Raw genomic sequence first — 19,300 nt, forward strand, 5'->3', positions numbered from 1 at the left:
CTCACAATCATTTTTAACTATCTCTAAAAAACAAAGAACTCCCTCACATAACATGAATAATGAATTGAGAATGCTCTTAGAAGATTAAGCAGAAGAGAGAAACAGACAAAAGTTCTAGAAAAAACATAAAAGATAGTGCTTTTACTTGCTGAATTGGGGGGGTCACCGGATCTGGTCCAACCATCAACCGTCGAAACCGGCTACAGTGAACCAGCCCGGTATGCGTAGCGGGTCCCGGTCCAGTCCGGGTTGGAAAACATTGCGTTTTTCACTTTTTCTTTACTTTTATCTAAACAAACAATCAAACTTGGGGGGACCAAAACACGATTAACCAAAAATGGAAACAACCATGCACATGTTAAGCAACTCCCTACCGTTGACGTCTCATTTTCCAAATAAACAGAATCAATCAATCCATTCATTTAATAATAATAATAATAGCAACAGTACACACTTCAATTTTTTTTTATCCATTTCCACCAGATTTCGATCTCAAACCAATAATGGCATCCAAGGTCCGTAGATCTTCTCTCCGTAAACCGGCATCTTCAAGCCTCATCTCTTCAGTACTCATCACATGTTCATTCTTCATATTAATCCTTCTCGCCTTCGTAATTTACTCGATTCCCAACGACTCGACTGGTTCGCCTAAGGTGCGTGAAGTCAACTCCATCGTTCACCGAACCGTTGAGAGTAACAGGTGCGTTTGAATTTGTTGTTGTTGGGACTTGGATTTGGATTTTGATGGATTTGAATATTGTAGGAAGAATGATGAGTGGGTTGAGGTGATTTCATGGGAGCCTAGAGCTGTAGTTTATCATAATTTCTTGGTGAGTAATTCTATGAATGTTTTGATTTCATTGAAAACCATATTGTTTGGGGGGTTTTGATGATAGGTTTATGATACAGAAGTTGAAATTAAGTAATTTCTGATGCTAATTAAGTAAGTAATTGACCATTAACTGAATCAAATAGTTCAAATGCACATTGTTACGGTTTTGAAATGACTTTTAAAAGTTTTTTGTGGCTTTCAGAAAACTAAAAAAAAAAAACTAGTTTAATTGGAACATATATGAATCTTGGCTAATATTTAGTTACTAGGTTATAAGCCTGTATGATATACAGGGTTGAATACAAATAATTATGAAATGAAATTAAGGGAAATATGTAATAAATAAATACATATTAAATTTGATGATATTACATTTACAATTTACAAACTTACGGCTACAAATACAAATTACAAATCTCAACAAGCTTTTGTATAACACTGGATGTCATGTTAGTAAGATTACCATCTTTATCAATAACTGCGTTCGAATTTGAGGCCTCTCTACTTTTGACTCCGTACAAAGCCACATACAGCCGACTATGTGAAAAGACCGGTGGTTCAAAACAAACCAACTTTGGATAAAAATTGCTTCTTTCATTTATTATCATGGTAGAGCTTACAACATGAGGAAACTGTCTTTTTTAAAACCTAAAATGGAATTTTCGAGAGTGTTAAAGCAATTCTAGGAATGAAAGTTCGAGTTTATATATATATTTGCATATATTACTTCAGCTTCTATTACACAAGTTATAAGTCAAATGACTTTATTGACTCCCTTGCATAAGCCAAGGAATAAATACATCTTGATTATTTGTCATAGTTTTTGCTAATACAATCTGGTAATGGAACTAAAAGATAATTTTGAAACAAACATAAAAATACTAAATATATATTATGAAATAAATACATGCTTAAAATAAAGATGAGTATTTTTAAGTTTCAAATAATAGAAACCATTATAAGAAAATAATCGGAATATTTAGTTTATTATAAGTAAATAATCAGAAAGTCGGAAATCTCTCATGGTTGTCGGAAATCTCTCATGGTTAGAAAGTAAGATTCAAATTTGAAAATACGAAAAATTAGTGTTCTATTATTAAATAAATATAAATAATGCATGTATAACTGAAACACCAAAGCTAACTGCATCTTTGTATATAATCAATGACTTTAAAAAATATAAAAATGCATATGTTATTTCCATTATCTTGGAGATAAGATATACAAATATAATGTTTGTTAAATAGTTGGAAATATATGACTGAGAGCATTCTCAGCCCGTTCTCTAAAAATATGTGAGAATGATTTGTAAATTATATGGTATGGTTATGAATGGTTGTAAGTAGAGAAGAGAGAAAATGTTATAGGAGAAAGTTAAACTTGGGATTTCACTGTTCATGCCGTATAATTTTTTAATATTTTCTAAAAGTGGTTGTGAGTGAAAGAAAAAGAAAAGATAATGATAAAGGTATAAAAAGTATTATTTAATTAAACAGAAAAAAAATGTGATTTTTAATATAGTTATATGATATATATGGATATAGGGTAAGAAATGAGCTGTGAATGCTTAGAAGTATTACTATTTAAGATAGAAAAAAAAGGGTCAACTTTATTAGAAAGTCCCATTTTTTTTTAATCAAAATTCAACATGGAAAAATTACCTTTTTATTCAATTCCCTCGTCTAGACAACAGTTTATTCAATTCTCTCGCCACTCTACAAATTGCCTATATTGTCTTTTTATCTTCCAATGGCTTTTTGAAACTCCAATTGTACCCTTTATAGTAGAGTTTGAATATCAACTGGTGCAGCCCTGTTTAACAGTCAAGTTAATGGCAGGTTGATTATCAAAGAATCAAAAGAACCTCGAAGTTCATGCCAAAATACTTCGTTAAAATACAAATAACTAATAATAACAAAACTTTTACGGTGTGCGATTAGAGATGAAAATAATGTAAAAGGTTTTCCTTGAACAGGGGAAAACTAAAGAACAAAAGTAGGCTATGTTAAGGCCAAAATGACATATCAAAAGTGTGGCAGACTAGGACACTTTGCATGGGAATGCGTATCTCAGTCAAATCAAGTTCCAATCATGTTGAGCCTTTAATAATCTATCCAAGTTCACCTCTCCGTTCTCATTCTCAACAAAAACCCTTCAATAAACATTCCACAACTCACTTTGCTTAAACCTTTTCAATGCCTAATGCTGGTCCTTAGTATCGATACAAGTATTAACCCATGCCTCAACCAATGAAGCAAATGCAGTTTGTTCAATATCCTTTCATGTTACACACATGTTCAACATACTTCAACTACTACACCTGTATCATCTTCATACAGTCCTGATAACACCAAACAAGTTTCTACACAAAAGAAATTGTTAATTGGAGCAGTATGCCTGAAGAAATGACCTGCGTGGAGGTTTTCCTTAAAACTTGAAATTTTTACCGTTTTGTGTTTATGCGGGTTTTGTCGCCTTCCACACGTAACGACTTACTTCTTCCCATATTTATGCGGTGAATACCGGCACATCAGTGTGGGAAGTTCATAAGTATAAAGGTAAGGCTATCAACACATTGTGAAAGGAGAATCATTTCCATTAGAAGTGGCTCTAGGCCTTTTCTTTACAAGTTTGGAATTGATCTACATATAACATTTGCGTAATTGAGCTCCATTCCATGTTCTTGGGACGGGAGTGCCATCGAGCCTTTCGAGCCGGTATGCGCCCTTTCCCAGAACTTCTTTGATAATGTATGGCCCTTCCCAGACCGGGGCCAGTTTTCCTGGGCGTTGTTGGTTCGAAGCCTCGTTGTTACGCAGTATGTAGTCTCCTACATTGAAGTTGCAGAGTTTTACCCGCGTGTTGTAATACTTTTGCATTTGTCGCTTGTAGTTCTCTTCACGCACTGCGGCTAAGTCTCTGCGTTCCTCGGTTAGCATAAGGTCTAACCGTCTTTCCGCATCATTGTCTTCTGGCTGAATCAAGACCCTTGGTGAGGGTAAACCAATTTCGACCGGGATCATGGCTTCAGTGCCATAAGTGAGACTGAACGGGGTTTCTCCCGTACTGGCCTTTTTCAGCGTTCTGTTTGCCCAAAGGACGTGCGGAAGCTCGTCCACCCAGCCGGATCTGTGTTCCAAGAGTCTTTTCTTTATGCCTTCGACGATGCTCTTATTAGCTCTTTCTACCTCACCATTACCCTGCGGGTGCGCCACTGAGGTAAAAGTGTGGGTGATTTGAAGTTCTTCCAGCCACTTTTGTAGCTTCTTGTCAGCAAAGTTGGTGCCGTTATCGCTCACCAAATTTTGTGGAAGTCCAAAACGACAAATAATAAATTCCCAAATAAATTTTTTGATATGTTTCGCGGTTGTTTGGGCTAAGGGTTTTGCTTCTATCCACTTGGTGAAGTAGACGATGGCTACCACTAGGAACTGAACATTTCCTGCTGCTGTAGGAAATGGGCCTGTCACATCGATGGCCCACTTCTGAAATGGCCATGAAGAGGTGACTGGAACAAGTTCATTCTTCGGGCGATGCGTGTTGGGTGCGTAGAGCTGACAAGACCTGCATTTTCTGATGTATGCCAGCGCATCCGTATGCATCTCCGGCCAAAAGTATCCCGCGTTGTTTAGCTTAGCTACAACAGCGCGTGGACCTGCGTGTACTCCACAGATGCCTTCGTGTACTTCCCTTAGGAGGTAGTCAGCATCTTGGTTGTCCACACATCTTAAGAGTGGGCCAAGAAAGTTACGTCTGTAAAGGATGTCATCGATGAGTTGATAATTCAGTGCTTTACAGCGTAGTTTTCTTGCCTGTGTTTTTGACTCTGGTAGTATACCTGCCGCAAGGTATTTTATTATTGGTGTCATCCACGTTTCTGTGCCGGTTTGGATGACACAAATTTCCTTGTGCGGGACCGAAGGTGTCTCGAGGAGTTCAATGCGGATGTCCTTTCCCAAGTGGGTGAAGGCTAATGATGCAAGCTTGCTTAACGTATCCGCAGATTTGTTTTCACTACGCTTGACGTGTATGACTTTGCAATCGTTAAAATCGCGCATAAGGGTTTTTGCTTGTGCAAAGTACAGGGCCATTGTGTTGTTCACGGCCGTGTACGTCCCGTTGATTTGGTTGGCTACTAACATGGAATCCACGTGGGCTTCCAAGTGTTTCACTCCCATCTTACGCGCAATTCTCAGCCCGGCCAAGAATGCTTCATACTCGGCTTCGTTATTCGTACTTGGAAAATCCAGTCGAATAGCGTAAGTGTATTCTTGGCCTGCTGGGTTGGTTAGTTTCAGCCCTGCGCCTGAACCCTCGTTACTGGCTGCTCCATCAGTGTAGAGTCGCCAGACATCATTGATGTCCTGTGCTGGAGAGGGTTGAGCCTCTTCCTGGCACTCTTTTTCCCGCGATGCAGGCACTTCCGCAATAAAGTCTGCCAAAACCTGGCCTTTTATGGCTGGTCTTGGCTTATACTTTATCGCGTATTCCCCCAACTCAATTGCCCATTTGGCTAGGCGTCTCGATAACTCGGGTTTGCGTAGAACGTTTGCAAGTTTGAAGTTGGAGAGAATGGTGATTGGGTGACCCTGGAAATATCGTCTTAACCTGCGTGAAGCGTGTATAAGTGATAAGACTAATTTTTCGAGGGTAGAGTACCGGGTTTCTACGTCTGTTAGGATACGGCTGACATAATAGATTGGCATCTGGATGCCTTTTCGCTCTACTAGCAGGACTGCCCCGGTTTCTCTATCTGTTGCGGAAAGGTATAGGATTAACTCCTCTCCCGCTTTTGGTGCTGTGAGCGTTGGGAGTTCGATTAAGCGTGACCGAATCTCCTGAAAAGCTGCTTCCGCTTCTGGTGTCCAGCGGAAGTGCGTTTTCTTTAAACAGTTTCTCAACGTTGACACGAAAGGAAACGACTATCCGCGTGGTTTGCCAAAAAGCGATTAAGTGCCACTAGTCGTCCATTCAGTGTCTGAGCCTGTTTGATGGTAGTAGGTGATTCCATTTTGATAATGGCTTCGACCTTTTCAGGGTTCGCTCTGAAGCCATCTTTAGTGACGATGACCCCCAAGAACTTCCCTTCTTCCATTCCAAAGGCACACTTCCTCGGGTTGAGTTTCATGTTTATCTTCCTAAGCGTGTTGAAAGTTTTTTCGATGTCTTTCAACATCGCTTCTGCGTCAACGTTGACGAGGCGCCGTTGTCAGCAAGAGTGCGAGAAGTGATGTAGTGCCCCAGCTGGCTTTTGATGACGATAGGGCCTTCTTTGCTGGGTCCTCCTGGCACTCGCGGGAAGCGCACCTCAGCTTCCTTCCACGCGCATGGTTCTGTCGCTCGCCTTTTTCTTCCTCTGATCTTGCCATGAACCATTTTGATGCTGATGTCAACGGGCTTTCGTCCGTTGCCTCTGTACCGGTTATCATTCCTTCCTCCCTTCTTGATTGATGCCACAAGGTGTGCAAGTCTTCCATCCTTGACGAATGTTTCAACAATATCCTTCAAGGATGTACACTCCTCCGTACTATGACCTTTTGTCCCGTGGAAATCACAGAATTTGCTTTGATCCGCATTAGGTCGCTGCCGGATCATTGGAGCTTTTGGCCATGATAGTTTTTCGGTGGCAAATATCTCCGTGACGCTTTTGGTGAGTGGCGTCCACCGGTGTTTTCGGCTTGAAGGGTGTGTGTTATCCCTTCCGCCAACAAGAAGGCGAGAGCTGGATGAGGTGTCAAAGTTTACCCTTGACTGCCAAATACCTAGCTTCCTCTTTTTGTTCTGCCGGGCGATCCGAACATTGTTTTCTCTAGTCCTTTGCGTGTAGAGGTGTGTACTCTGGGGAAGATCCCTTCCTAGTTGCTTCTCCGTCTCGGCAAAGCGCTTGGCCGCCGTCATGATGGCATCCCATGTGGATGGCATGCCGTCCTTACCCGTCAATGTGCGGATAACCTCTGGGTATTCGGCGCCCTGGATGAAAGCGGCGCGAACAAGATCTTCACTTATGTTACCCAGACTCAGCTCTTTGGAGTTGAAGCGAGTGATGAAGTCTAGTAAAGATTCATCCTCCTCTCTAACGCAGTTGAGGATCGTCCACTGTTCTTCAGTATATTTCCTCTGTTGGCTGAAGTGTTGGCTAAACTTGTTCTGAAAGTCCGCCCAATCATAGATGTAGTGGACCGGTAAACGATCGAACCATGCCCTGGCCGCTCCAACCAGAGTCATCTGGAACATATAACACCACGTGGGTTCCGTCCAGTTACTGACGGTTGCCCCCGCAATGAATCTGTTCAAGTGGTCGTCTGGGTCGGATAGACCATCATAAGTGCCGATGTTGGACATTTGTTTGGCACTTCTCGGGGCGATTGCTTCCGCAATGTCCCTTGCAAACTTGGACTTTCCTGCATTTGCAGCAGTTGGTCTAAAGGTTTTGGAGAAGTCACGTGGGTTTCTCCCCGCGTTCGTTGGTTTAAAGGTTTCTCCAAAATTCCTTGTCGGTTGGAAGTCCGTTTCCTTGCGCTTCCCTTTTGCCTTATGGCGAGGGTTTGCGTCGGTATCGGATTCTTCCCGCTCATCGTCCGAGTACTCGCACTCACTGTTCATGTTGAGATGTTGGCGAGTACTGCCGAATTCGTCAGCCTGTTGAAGTGAACGCAAGCGTTCATCCAACTCAGCTTGGAACTCTTTCTGTCGTGCTTCGGCCCACGCCTTAACTTGATCGAGTGTTTGGCGAGGGACCCTCGTCCGTTTCTCCAACTGGGCATCAGTGAACCCCAGTGAAATATTGTTTACTGCACTTGTCCCGGCTTGAGTAACCGGGGTAGTGTTCGTAAAATTTGTATAACCGCCGGTGTTCCCCCCAGTTGCTGGGGTTGTGGTCACCGGGGTTTCTTGGTCACTTACTGGCCTTGGGACCGGAGTAACGTTAACCATTTCTTCAAAACTTTTGAAAAAACTAAGAATTAGTTCTAGCTTTTATGCACGGATGGCGCCAATGAAGAAACACTAAGTGACCCCGGGCAGATTACGGATAATCTGGGGGTTAAGTAATGTTTCCCACGAGGATGAGGTCCAGCAAAGAAAGTTGTTCTTCGGGTGACCTGCAAAACAGACACCGTAAGCTCGTCACTAAGAAGGGGGGGTTCCTCCTTGTGACCACCCTCCGGCGTGAGAATCAGACTAGATTGCTCTGAATATAAGTGTATATTAAGAGATTAGTAGAGAAGATAAGATAATGAGATATCAGATGATTTTACCATTCCAAGGTGTTGGAGTATTTATAGCCGAAGGTAGGTTTCCTAGAAGGTACAGCCGGCTGAATAGTATTCCTGTTCTACCAACAGTGGGCTACGCACAAGCCATGCTGGTTGGTGGATAGGCTGCGGCCGACAGTGACAAGGTCGGCTGTATACTGTTCATTTACTGCCGGCTATGCACTGTTCCACCAACTGTAGGCTGCGCACGTCCCATAGTAAGGGTTGGTGAGTAGGCAGCGGCTAATAGTGACAAACAGTACTAGAGGGTGCTCCTCCTCGTACTGTTGTCGGTGAGCTGTCGCCCTGTGATTGGTTCATGGGCTGTTCTGGTCAGATCGTATGTTTTGCCCATACCTTGGTAGGTATAGTACAAAAGATCTTCCAGAAGCATACGGACTGGCTCATTTGGGCGGGAGTATTCCCGCCTTGCTCATTCCTTCAGGTGACTACTGAAGTAGCAAGAGTTAGTGCCTTGTGCGTGTAGCCTTGCTATCAGTGCGGGTAGCCTTCCCTGATGGCTTGTATCCGCAACTGCGGGAACAAGCGGGGTACTTCACCATTGGGAGGCTTTCCCTGTGGGTACAGCTGGCGTACTGCGCGTAAGGTCTTCTCTGAGCATGGTGGGTCCTGCGGAAGCAGTTGGTCGTTGCGCAGACGTCCCTGTTCAAGGTGAGTCTTGCGGGTCCAACTGGGCTCTGCTGGGACCTACCTCTTCAGTGCTGTAAGAAACACTATAGGATCCACCCAATTTTCCCATCAGCCACCTCTATTGATACAAAACACGCATACAAAATACGTCTAAGCTTCCAGATTGGCATACATCCCTATACCTGTTTTTAATGAAGAGGCAAAATTCTTCTTGATTTTCCCTGTTATACCTGTAGTGCCATATAACAAAAGAAGAGAAGAATAATAATTCTCAATGGCAATAAGCATAACGACAAGTAAATGTGAAGTTCAATTTGTACATGCACAGAAGAAGAAACACTGCAGGCTGTAGTAGTTTGTTATTGAAACAACTATATGCGTGATGTGTATTTGATCTTGGTCCACATTCGGTAGAAATATGATGTTGGTTGGTCGATTTGCTGTTGTGTTTAGGGTTTGCATGAAACGACTGTAAAAGATAAATAACGCTCCACTGAAAACGGTGAGAATGAGTTAGCATAATAAAAGTAAATTAAAATCGCATACCAGTTGTGCATTTAGAGAAACATATGATAAAGAACACCTTATTTCGCAAATAAATTTACCAACATTTATTGGTTATCCCTAAAAAAAATTCACCCGTTTGCAGGTTAACTTTAGTTCTAAAGTTTAATAATTTTAAAATGAATGATATATAATTCGAATCATAATTTAGCAAATAGAATGAAATAATGTCGATTCTGAACAAATCTTACTCTTGAAAGAATCAAGGCTACGAAAAAAAAAATAATACCGTTGACGGCAAAACAACTAACTTCCTTTGTTTCTTAGCATATGCAAATGATAATTCAAGTCACGCCTCGGTTTCTTTTCTTACCATACTACAAAATAAAGGGCTGAAACTAAGTTATGTGATTTATAGCTCGTTAAAGTGAGTTTCTGTTCTAGCATTTGATTAAATACCTGGTGTGCATGATAAAGCTATCACATTAGCATGATCAATGTAAACTATCTTAAATATATATAACGAAACCTTTAAAAGCTCTTTGGTTGCTTCCTATATTCCCTCAAGCTACCAGATAGTTTTATTTGTAAATGAAGGTTTTTCATGTATTTGACCCGAATTCATGGGTATGGGTCTCATTAAATCCAGATAACCCTTAAAAAAGTTATAACATCCCATTATATTAAAAATCAATCCAATCAAATGTTTGATATGAAAATTCTATAAAATAGGGATATACTAAAGATTAATATCCAATTTTTTTTAAAAACGGATATAATTTATAATTAAGAAACAATTTATAATAATAAAAAAAAAAGTGGGTCATGGGTCTCGGCAAACCCGGATAACTTTTAAACGGGTTATAACATCTCATTTATTTGTGAAATTTTTTTATCATCAAACTTTAAGTATATTATTAACTTTCTTACAATAAATAAAACTAAAATACATAAATATTGGAAACGAAAACACCCCCGTAATACGGGGGGATAAAACCTAGTATAAAGATAAAATGCACAATCTTGTATGGACAATACCCACAAGCACCAAGGGAAGCCGTAAAATCGCATCCCTATGGTATGGTCCTGATTGTCAACTAACAAACTTTGAATGCTCAACACATAATGACTCAGAGGAGTGGCCAAATAGAGAGAGAATTCGAACCTGATAAACTAAACTGCAATCGCAAATGTCGCCTCCTGATTCACATTTCCGAGTATACATAACCGGAGGAGGCGATTAAAGCGAATTGTCTGTCAAGCTAAGGTTAATTGATCATTCAATTCATCATCGTCGGTATCAGTTTCATTCATCACTGAATTTATCAAGTTCAATTGAACGAATCGCGCGACAATGAGAATGAAGGAGGTAGGGTTGAATGGAAGGAGGTTGCCGGAGACGTGGGAGAAAAAACTAATGAGCCTACAATCATGGTGACTGCTCAGTTAAGGTTGAAGCGGGCCAAGAAAAATTCAAATTGTAGGCTCCTAAATTAACGTTCTGCCTGCCATATGTCAGAATAATAAAAGGAGGTTGCTGTGTGAAGAGGACAACTATTTAAAAGGCTTTTCTTTTATTATAATAGAGATTATATTTTGTTTCAGTTTTATTTAAATTGAACAATTACCGAATATTAATTTTTATTTAGGGAGTTTTCATTTACCTCTAACTTTCAATTATATTTCAAAATATAATCAATAAATAGTAATTAAGATTATGTTTTTTTTTTTAATAATCACCAAATTGTAACCAACTTTCAAGTTTTCCAACGTTATGAATCTTTTATATAAATGTTAACTTTTTTTTTTATTGAAATAAGTGATTTAGTTGAATTTGGGACTAGTTTTTTTTTTTATTATGTTTTTTTTTTCTTTACCAATTTAACTTAAAACGAACATTTACTATATTGCCTCCTACTTCAAGTTAAGTTTTTAAAAAATTAATCACAATATGGATAATATACAAATGACTCTTTGCATGAGAAACGTAAAAATAACTAGAGTAATTATGTTAACACTAGAGTTTTATTATTACTCTATAACTTTTGAACTATAGTAATTATTTTATAGCATAATTACTCTAATTCAAAACTGTAATTACACTAATTATTTGTACATTTAGCAGGTTAATTTTATTTGTACCGGATCTCATCACTCAATAAATAAACAAGATTCATAAATGTTATATTTAAGTCACTTAATTTCAAAATTAATTAATATTTATGGAAAAATATTCACAAGATCGATGCAGCGATGAAAACTGAGTGACTTTACTAACAAACAAACGTATCAGCCAAACCCCACTTATAGCAAGCCTTTTCTATATCCGGTACGATTCTTAATACTATAATAAAAAGTGCAATCAGTGTCGTAAAACTCGGTCAGCACGGAAGAGTACTCAACTAGTACTTGCAACTCGGCATCCATCCAAGACGCTTTTCTCCAACTCGGCGTATATTACTTAGACTTGGATCCAGGCTGTCAACTCGGAGCTAGTCCGCGATTACTCGGATTAGTCAGCGATTACCCAGATCTAGTTGGTGGTCAACTCGTAACCACTCTGCGATTCGTCGGATTTAAGCGATTTTGAACATGTGTCCATTTGATTAATATTGATATTCACATATTATGTTCATAAATATTAATAAACTTATGATATTCGGCATATATAATTTCCTGATTTCTTTTTAAGGTGGGAAGTTGCCCCCGTCAAATCCATTCTATTTGAGTAGGCCCGCCCCTGCTCCCCAAGACCGGCTAAATGATTTTGAAAACCTAAATCAAAATGAAATTTTGTGGCCCTTTAATGACAATTGTCAAAAATAAAACACTTTGAACTGGTCTCAAACTCAACTCATGACCTATAGATAAGCAACACACAATTTACCACCAAACCAATACATAATTTTGTGTTTAATCTACCCATTATAATATATCTATGTTTAACGAAGTTTTTTGGATTTGGAGGCCCGTGTGGGCCTAAAGCCCTTACTTGGTTTTGCTGGCCCTGCTGCCCCTACCTAGATCGAGTACTCGCAACTCTCTAATCGACCGACCTGACAGCGCCTAGCAGCTTCCGCAAGTATAACAAAGCTATGTGTTTCTATTGTATGATGTATTGCATATATTTCACAAAGATTCTGACTGCCATAAGTACATTGCAACACAAAAGCAGTTAATTCTTGAGTTTGCATTTGGTTTAATTTCATTGACAGTCCCAGCATGAATGTGAACATCTGATAAATCTTGCTAAACCGCATATGGAAAAGTCAACGGTTGTTGACAATGAAACTGGCAAGAGCAAAGATAGTAGGTGCGTTTTTTCTTTCTATTTACCTTTCATGATCTAGATAATGCACAGTGGTTGGAGTCTTTATAGGGTGTTTTGTGTTATATTTGCCACATCACTATAGGTTTTTTTTCCCTCTAAAAGAGCTGTAGTAAAGGGAGTCCCTTCAAATCGTTAGCTCACTATTATTTTTATATTAAAAAAACAATTAAAACAACCAATCACCATCAACCTTTTCTCCCCCACCGGCGCTTTGTGGGAAGCGCTCCCCTCCCTCTCTAAAGCATCCAAAGCTCCCCCCTCCCCCCCTCCCTTTTTCGGGAGGGGGGGGGGGGAGTGTTCCTGGCGCTTTGGGGCCTTTTTGAGTGGGGAAAGCGCCCCACTACACACGGTCTTATTTAGTCCAGTTAACCCCTTTTGCCTTTTTACTAATATTAGTATCATTATAATTTTTATTTTCCTTCAAACAAATAAACAAATGTGCGTGATATAATTCTACTCATAGCAGAGCTATTGATAGATTCTTGGGATGGTATTAATGGGTTAGTTTTGGTTTTACTATTTACACTTTAAATTTTTAGGCCGAAAAAAATAGATTAAAATAACGCTTTTTGTCTTAATTTTTTTTTAGTTATGAATAATTTATTGTTACACAATTGGGATAAATTATTAGGGTTAAACTATTTAATAAATCATTACAAATTATTTGCCATTCAAAATAAACTAAAAATAAAAATACACACGTTCAGTTCGATTTGGTTCTTTTGGTTTTTATTACTTGCAAATCCAAAATCAAACCTAAAAGTCAGCTTTTGTAAAAACATAAAACCGAACATCAGTTTTTGTTGGGTGTGGTTAGTTCGGTTTGATTTTTTCGGTTCCATGCACACCCTTATTTGCTTCTATTGACTCCAACCTATTTCTTTAGTTTTTTTTATAGCCTAGTAATCTGGATAAAAAAAAATATTGCTAAAAGAGTCAGAGCAACCAACCATACAAAAATACTAATAATGATAGTTGTAAACTATTGCCAATGTTCAATATATTCAAAATATTATGAGTTTTTTGTCATTTCATGTCTCGCATTTAGGGTGCGTACGAGTTCAGGAACATTTCTGGCTCGAGGGTATGATGAAACGATCAGAACCATTGAAAAGAGGATTGCGGATTTCACCTTCTTACCTGTAGGTATGTTATTTTTACTCTATTGTGAAGTTATAAACACCTACACATATGCATTGGGTTGTGGTTTATCTCAACCGGGGAAGATTATGTAAATAACTAGTTGAAAAGGGAATGGTTAAAAATTAAAAGTGTCAAATGTAAATGGTAAATGAACCAGTCAAGCGCAAACCCGACTAGGCTCAAGCTCAGCTCATTTACCTTACGATAACTCGAGCTTGATTCGATTTAGGTTCTTTTTCTAAAGCTCGACTTGTGTTTGTGAAAACGACATTAGTATTATAACAATAAACATAAGAAAAATATATTAAGAAAATCAAATACCATAATAGCTAACGTCTAATCGATAATTCGTGAAGCTCTCTTAGCATTCTTGATAGCAAACTATTTGATCACGTCTTCACAATTTATATAATAATAATAATAATAATAATAATAATAATAATAATAATAATTATTATTATTATTATTATTATTATTATTATTATTTTAAATTTAATTTGGCCCCAATACTTCAAATGGATTATGGGTAAAACCCAATATATAATAAGGAGATTAAGATTTATACGTATTTTATAAAAAAAAATTAAGTATATATATAAATATTTGTGCCCCGGCCGGTTGTCCTGGTTGCCCGATGCCCCATTCGGCCATGTTTGGTCTAGATGACCTGCGTTCACACGACTAGGGTTTTCATGCTGTTGAGTGATGCCAGATTACAAGTATATAATGAGATATAAGTAGGAAAACTTAAATTCTTGATTAACCAACAGGAAAACCAACTGACCTGAAAAGACTACGGCCGGACAAACCCTCTCCTGCGCATCCTCCTAATAGGCTAAATCATAGACTGGTTTGAAACTAGATATCCTAACGTAAATACTTATAAAAAAAGTATAAATGACAAAAAAAGGTGCGTACGGGTCAACCTGACTGACCATTTTGACACATACTAAAATTGACCCGTTTAACCATAACCCATTTTCACACACTGATGAACTTTGTGTGCAGAAAATGGGGAAGGACTGCAGGTTCTACATTATGAAGTTGGACAGCTATACGAACCTCATTTTGACTACTTCCTTGACCCGTTTAACGCCAAGAATGGTGGTCAACGAATGGCTACGGTTCTCATGTACCTGTAAGTTTTATTTTTTTAAACATTTAATATGTATCTGTAAGTAGCGGTGTGCCTGAGTCATTCTAGGTCCGGTTTTGATTCAAACCGAACCAAAAACCAAAATTTCAGTTTCGAGTTATTAAAATCCGTTCGGTTTCGGTTTTTTTGGTTTTGATTTTTCCAGTCTTTTGTTTAGCTTTGGTTTGGGCTTTTTGGTATTGCCGTTTGGGCTTGAAATTTTTAGGGCAAAAATACATTTGGCCCGAAATAATGAATCTGGCGCTAAATCTTTTTGTTAATTAATAAAAAATTGATTATGATACATTTGGCATAAAATTTCTGAGTTACACTGTTGTTTAAGTTCGTATAAATTACTTATTATTCAAAACATAAAATAAATTCGATTCGTTTTTTTGGTTTTAAATACATGCAAACTGAAACCAGACCGACGATTTTTGTTTGGGTTCTGTTTTTCAGCACAGATGTTGAAGAAGGGGGTGAGACGGTTTTTCCTTCGGCTAAGGGTAATATTAGTGCGGTGTCTTGGTGGAACGAGTTGTCAGAATGTGGGAAAGACGGGTTATCGATTAAACCCAAAATGGGAGACGCGTTGCTTTTTTGGAGCATGAAACCCGATGCGTCTCTGGATTCTTCAAGTTTGCATGGTCAGTTTTTTTTTTTTTTCTTTTTTTGTTGTGTATTTGAGGCGGTACAACAGACGGGTTTAGGGGGTTGGATAATAGGAAAAAGTGATTAAAACGGGTCGTTTTTAGTTTTGGTTGAGGATACCTGCTAAACGACTATTTTTTTTTTCCAGTTTTTTGAGTTTTTTTTTTATAAATATTGATTGATGTCTTACTGCGTTATATATGATTTCAAAAAATATATTATTATAATGATGATAAATAGATAATCTATATATTTTAGGTTAACAGGTAAAAAATATTTGGGTTGGAATAATAACTTATTGTGTTGGTTATCCCACATCAACATCTCTATAATTACACTAAAATACATTACATTTCTCTCCGCTGTTTAATTAAATAATATTTTTATACTTTTATCAATATAGTTTTCTCTCTCCACCCTATAATTTACAAAAAAATCACTACATTTTCCCTAAATTTACAAAACTCACTACTTTTCTTCATTCACCGTATAATTTATACTCACAACCACTCAAAACCCACCCTAAAATTTACAAACTCCTCTCACAAGATTTTGAGGGATAGGATGAGAATGCTATAAAGGGTTGGAAAAAAAAAACTATTTTTTTGATATTTTTATTAATATTGATGTGTTGCATATGATTTGGAGCATTCTCTGCCCGTTCCCTGCCCTATATTCATATATATTATATAATTACACTAAAAAACAATGTATTTTCTCTCTCCTGTTTAATTAAATAATAATTTTTATATCTTGAAAAACAATGAAAAATTAATAAAAAAATCACAACTCAAAATTTAATAAATATCTAAAAGATGTAAAAACAAAAAATATTAATGTTTCCACCGTCTTCCTTTTTCAAAACAAAAAAAACAAACCCTTGAAGATGACACAATGTTTAGAAAAAAAAATTATTATGCCTTTTTGTTTATCATTGTGTTTTGTGTTTATTTTTATCATTGATTGTGTTTTTTTTCTTTATATTGTGTTATATTACTTAACATTGTGCTATGTTTTGTTCGACATTTAGTTATATTTTGTATGGTTAGGTTCAAATAAGAAGTTTGATTTTCCTAATAAGGCTAAGAATGAGGGTATTTTAGTCTAACACTTAAATATCAAAACCCACTTATTTTAATCTAAAAACCAACTTACATAAAACCCAATTACATCTTCACTCATCTCCTACAACCACCATCATTCCACCGCCCACCGCCACCACACCCGTCACCCACCGCCACCACATTGCCGGAAAAGTCTGAAAAAAACACAATGGAAAACACTATGAAAAACACAATGGAAGAAACACTATGAAAGAAAAAACACAATGATAAAAACACAATAAAAAACACAATTGCACAATAGAAAAAATACAATGAAAAATACACAATGAAAAATACAATTATATAACACAATTTTGTAAAACACAATTTGTAAAAAACCCACGAATTTTTTTTAATTTTTATATTACAATATGATACTCATATAAAAGATAAAAAGACACTCGTTATTATGGTGAATTTGTTTTTCAATAAAAACGTCGTAAAAAAAAGTTATGGACATTTTAAAATGATGGGAAATTTGGCATGTGTCTTGCATGTAGAGAGAGAAAGTCAATAAATGTGTTATTCATTTTATGCCCTTTACCTTGTGTTCACACTTGATTTCACCATAAACTAATCTCAGCCATCCATTTTTAAAATCAATAGACAAGATTACTTCTTATTCTTCATACAAAAACTATACTTTCTATCATAACCTAACTCATATTTTGTAACTTATTGTGTTTTTTTTATTTATCATTGTGTTTTTTGTTTATTTTCAGTATCGTGTCTTTTCGGCGTTTTTTTTGAAATGTGAATGACGGAGGAAGCATTTGGCTTTTAAATTTTTTTTCCTTTTTTATTTATATTTTGAGTTATGATTTTTTTTTCTATTTTTTTGAAGGGTTTGTTTTTGACAAAAATCCTTCTTACACTTCTAATTTTTCTCTCCTTACCATTTTTCTCTTATATTTATTGATATAGTCAATAACTCAATACGATTTCAACTATATTATTGTGATGATAATAATTCAAATATTTTAATAATAGGCAGCTTTGATAGATTGGATAACGAGTCAAGAAAAATTTGGGTTGAGAGGGCAACTTTTAGTGTTGATTAAAAGAGTTTGGTTGATAATAACATTTTTTTGAATCTTTTTATGAATATTGATGAGTTAAATATGTTTTTAGAAAAAATATAATTATATTTATAGTAATCTATAGATTTTAACAAATAGACAGACCATGTTGAGTAAGACTGTAAGACCATTCTCAACCCTTGTTTGGTTGGAGGATTTCAAGGGATTTCATAGGATTTGGAATTTGTATTCCGCTAGTTGACCTGTTTGGTTGGAATTGGAATTGGTTTCCAATCAATTTCATCATTTAACGGAATTCAGATTCCATCAATATTACAAAGGAAAGTTTGAAAACCTCGGGATTGTTCGTAACTTTACAAAAATAACCCAAGTTACCATATGTTCACTCTCTTCTATTTCACAAGAACCTTTGCTGCGATGTTCTCTCTGTTCACACCCAACCTGCCATGTTTGATCTTCTTCTTCCTATTAGAAATCTCCTCCATCGTTGTTGTTAGTAAGATCAGCAGATTGTTGGTCATCTGCTAATTTCCCGATAATCAAGACGGTAACTGTTTTCCTTTTTTCTTGCTTACTAAATCATCGATTGTTGGTCATCTGCTAATTTCTTGAATCCAGATTGTGATTTATTTGTTTAATTTTGATGATTTGAGATTGCCAACTATAGTGTTTAGTTTGAGTTTTTATTATTTATTCAATTGCGCACCAGGTGCTCGACGTAATGCCTCAAAAGACATTTAGGGTAATTATGTCTTTTTACTTGTTTTGAAATTCCAATTGCATTAACAAATGTACCAACCAAACACATTAAGGATTTCTAAGGAATTCATTTCAAATTCCAATTCAAATTCCGTTTACAATTCCATTTCTAATTCTTTCCAAAACATTATGCGAACCAAACGCACCCTAAGGGTGGGGTTATGAGTGGTTGTGAGTGTAAATTATAGGATGAAGAGAGAAAAGGTAGTGACTTTTTGTAAATTTGGGAAAACTTTGTTTGTCCATACTTATTTTTAATATTTGTTAAATTGGTTGTGAGCAGAGAAGAGATAAAACTGTAATAATAAAGATATAAAAATGTATTATTTAATTGAATATAAGAGAGAAATATAGTGTTTAGTAGTACAATTATAGAGATATGGATGAGAGACGGGCTGAAAATGCTATAACGGGTCAAACACACGGTTTAGATTGAAGCGTAAATTGTTGGTTGACCAGAAAACAAATTTGAATCTTTTTTTTATGTATTGATGTGTTAAATATCATTTCAAAAGGTATATTGTTAATAGACTTATAGTAATAATAATATTTGTTTTTGATTTATAGGTGGTTGTCCTGTTATTAAGGGAAACAAATGGTCATCTACAAAGTGGATTCATATCGAGAAGTATAAGGTTTAAATTGCTTTAAAAGGTATTCATGTTTATTCAGGTGCTATTTTAACCAATTTATTTGTGAATGAGTTAATTTGGGTTAGGTTTTGCTTTAGCACAAATATGCCTGATCAAAATAATGAGCTAAAAAGAAAATACATATAACTTTCTAAATTATTATATTAAAAAAAAGCGTGTCGTGAACTCATCTAGTTCTTTGACTGAATATCAACTAATCAGAATTTCCTTAATTTATTCTGTTTTATCAGGTTTAGGATATAACA

At 36.7% G+C, this 19,300-nt stretch overlaps 1 pseudogene across 1 annotated transcript; it reads left to right on the plus strand.

The window, feature by feature from the left end:
- The first annotated feature begins 478 nt into the window (after positions 1-478).
- On the plus strand, positions 479-19,073 carry LOC143626575 (putative prolyl 4-hydroxylase 10; annotated as a pseudogene). Its single transcript, XR_013152441.1, has 6 exons — positions 479-830; positions 12,456-12,553; positions 13,620-13,717; positions 14,723-14,852; positions 15,309-15,496; positions 18,970-19,073. The product of XR_013152441.1 is annotated as a putative prolyl 4-hydroxylase 10 (transcript).
- The last annotated feature ends 227 nt before the right edge of the window (positions 19,074-19,300 follow it).

The sequence above is a fragment of the Bidens hawaiensis genome, unplaced genomic scaffold (genome assembly GCF_021521415.1).
Source record: "Bidens hawaiensis isolate Kalapana, Puna unplaced genomic scaffold, B.hawaiensis_p1.1 tig00004444_1, whole genome shotgun sequence".
Taxonomy (NCBI): Eukaryota; Viridiplantae; Streptophyta; class Magnoliopsida; order Asterales; family Asteraceae; genus Bidens; species Bidens hawaiensis.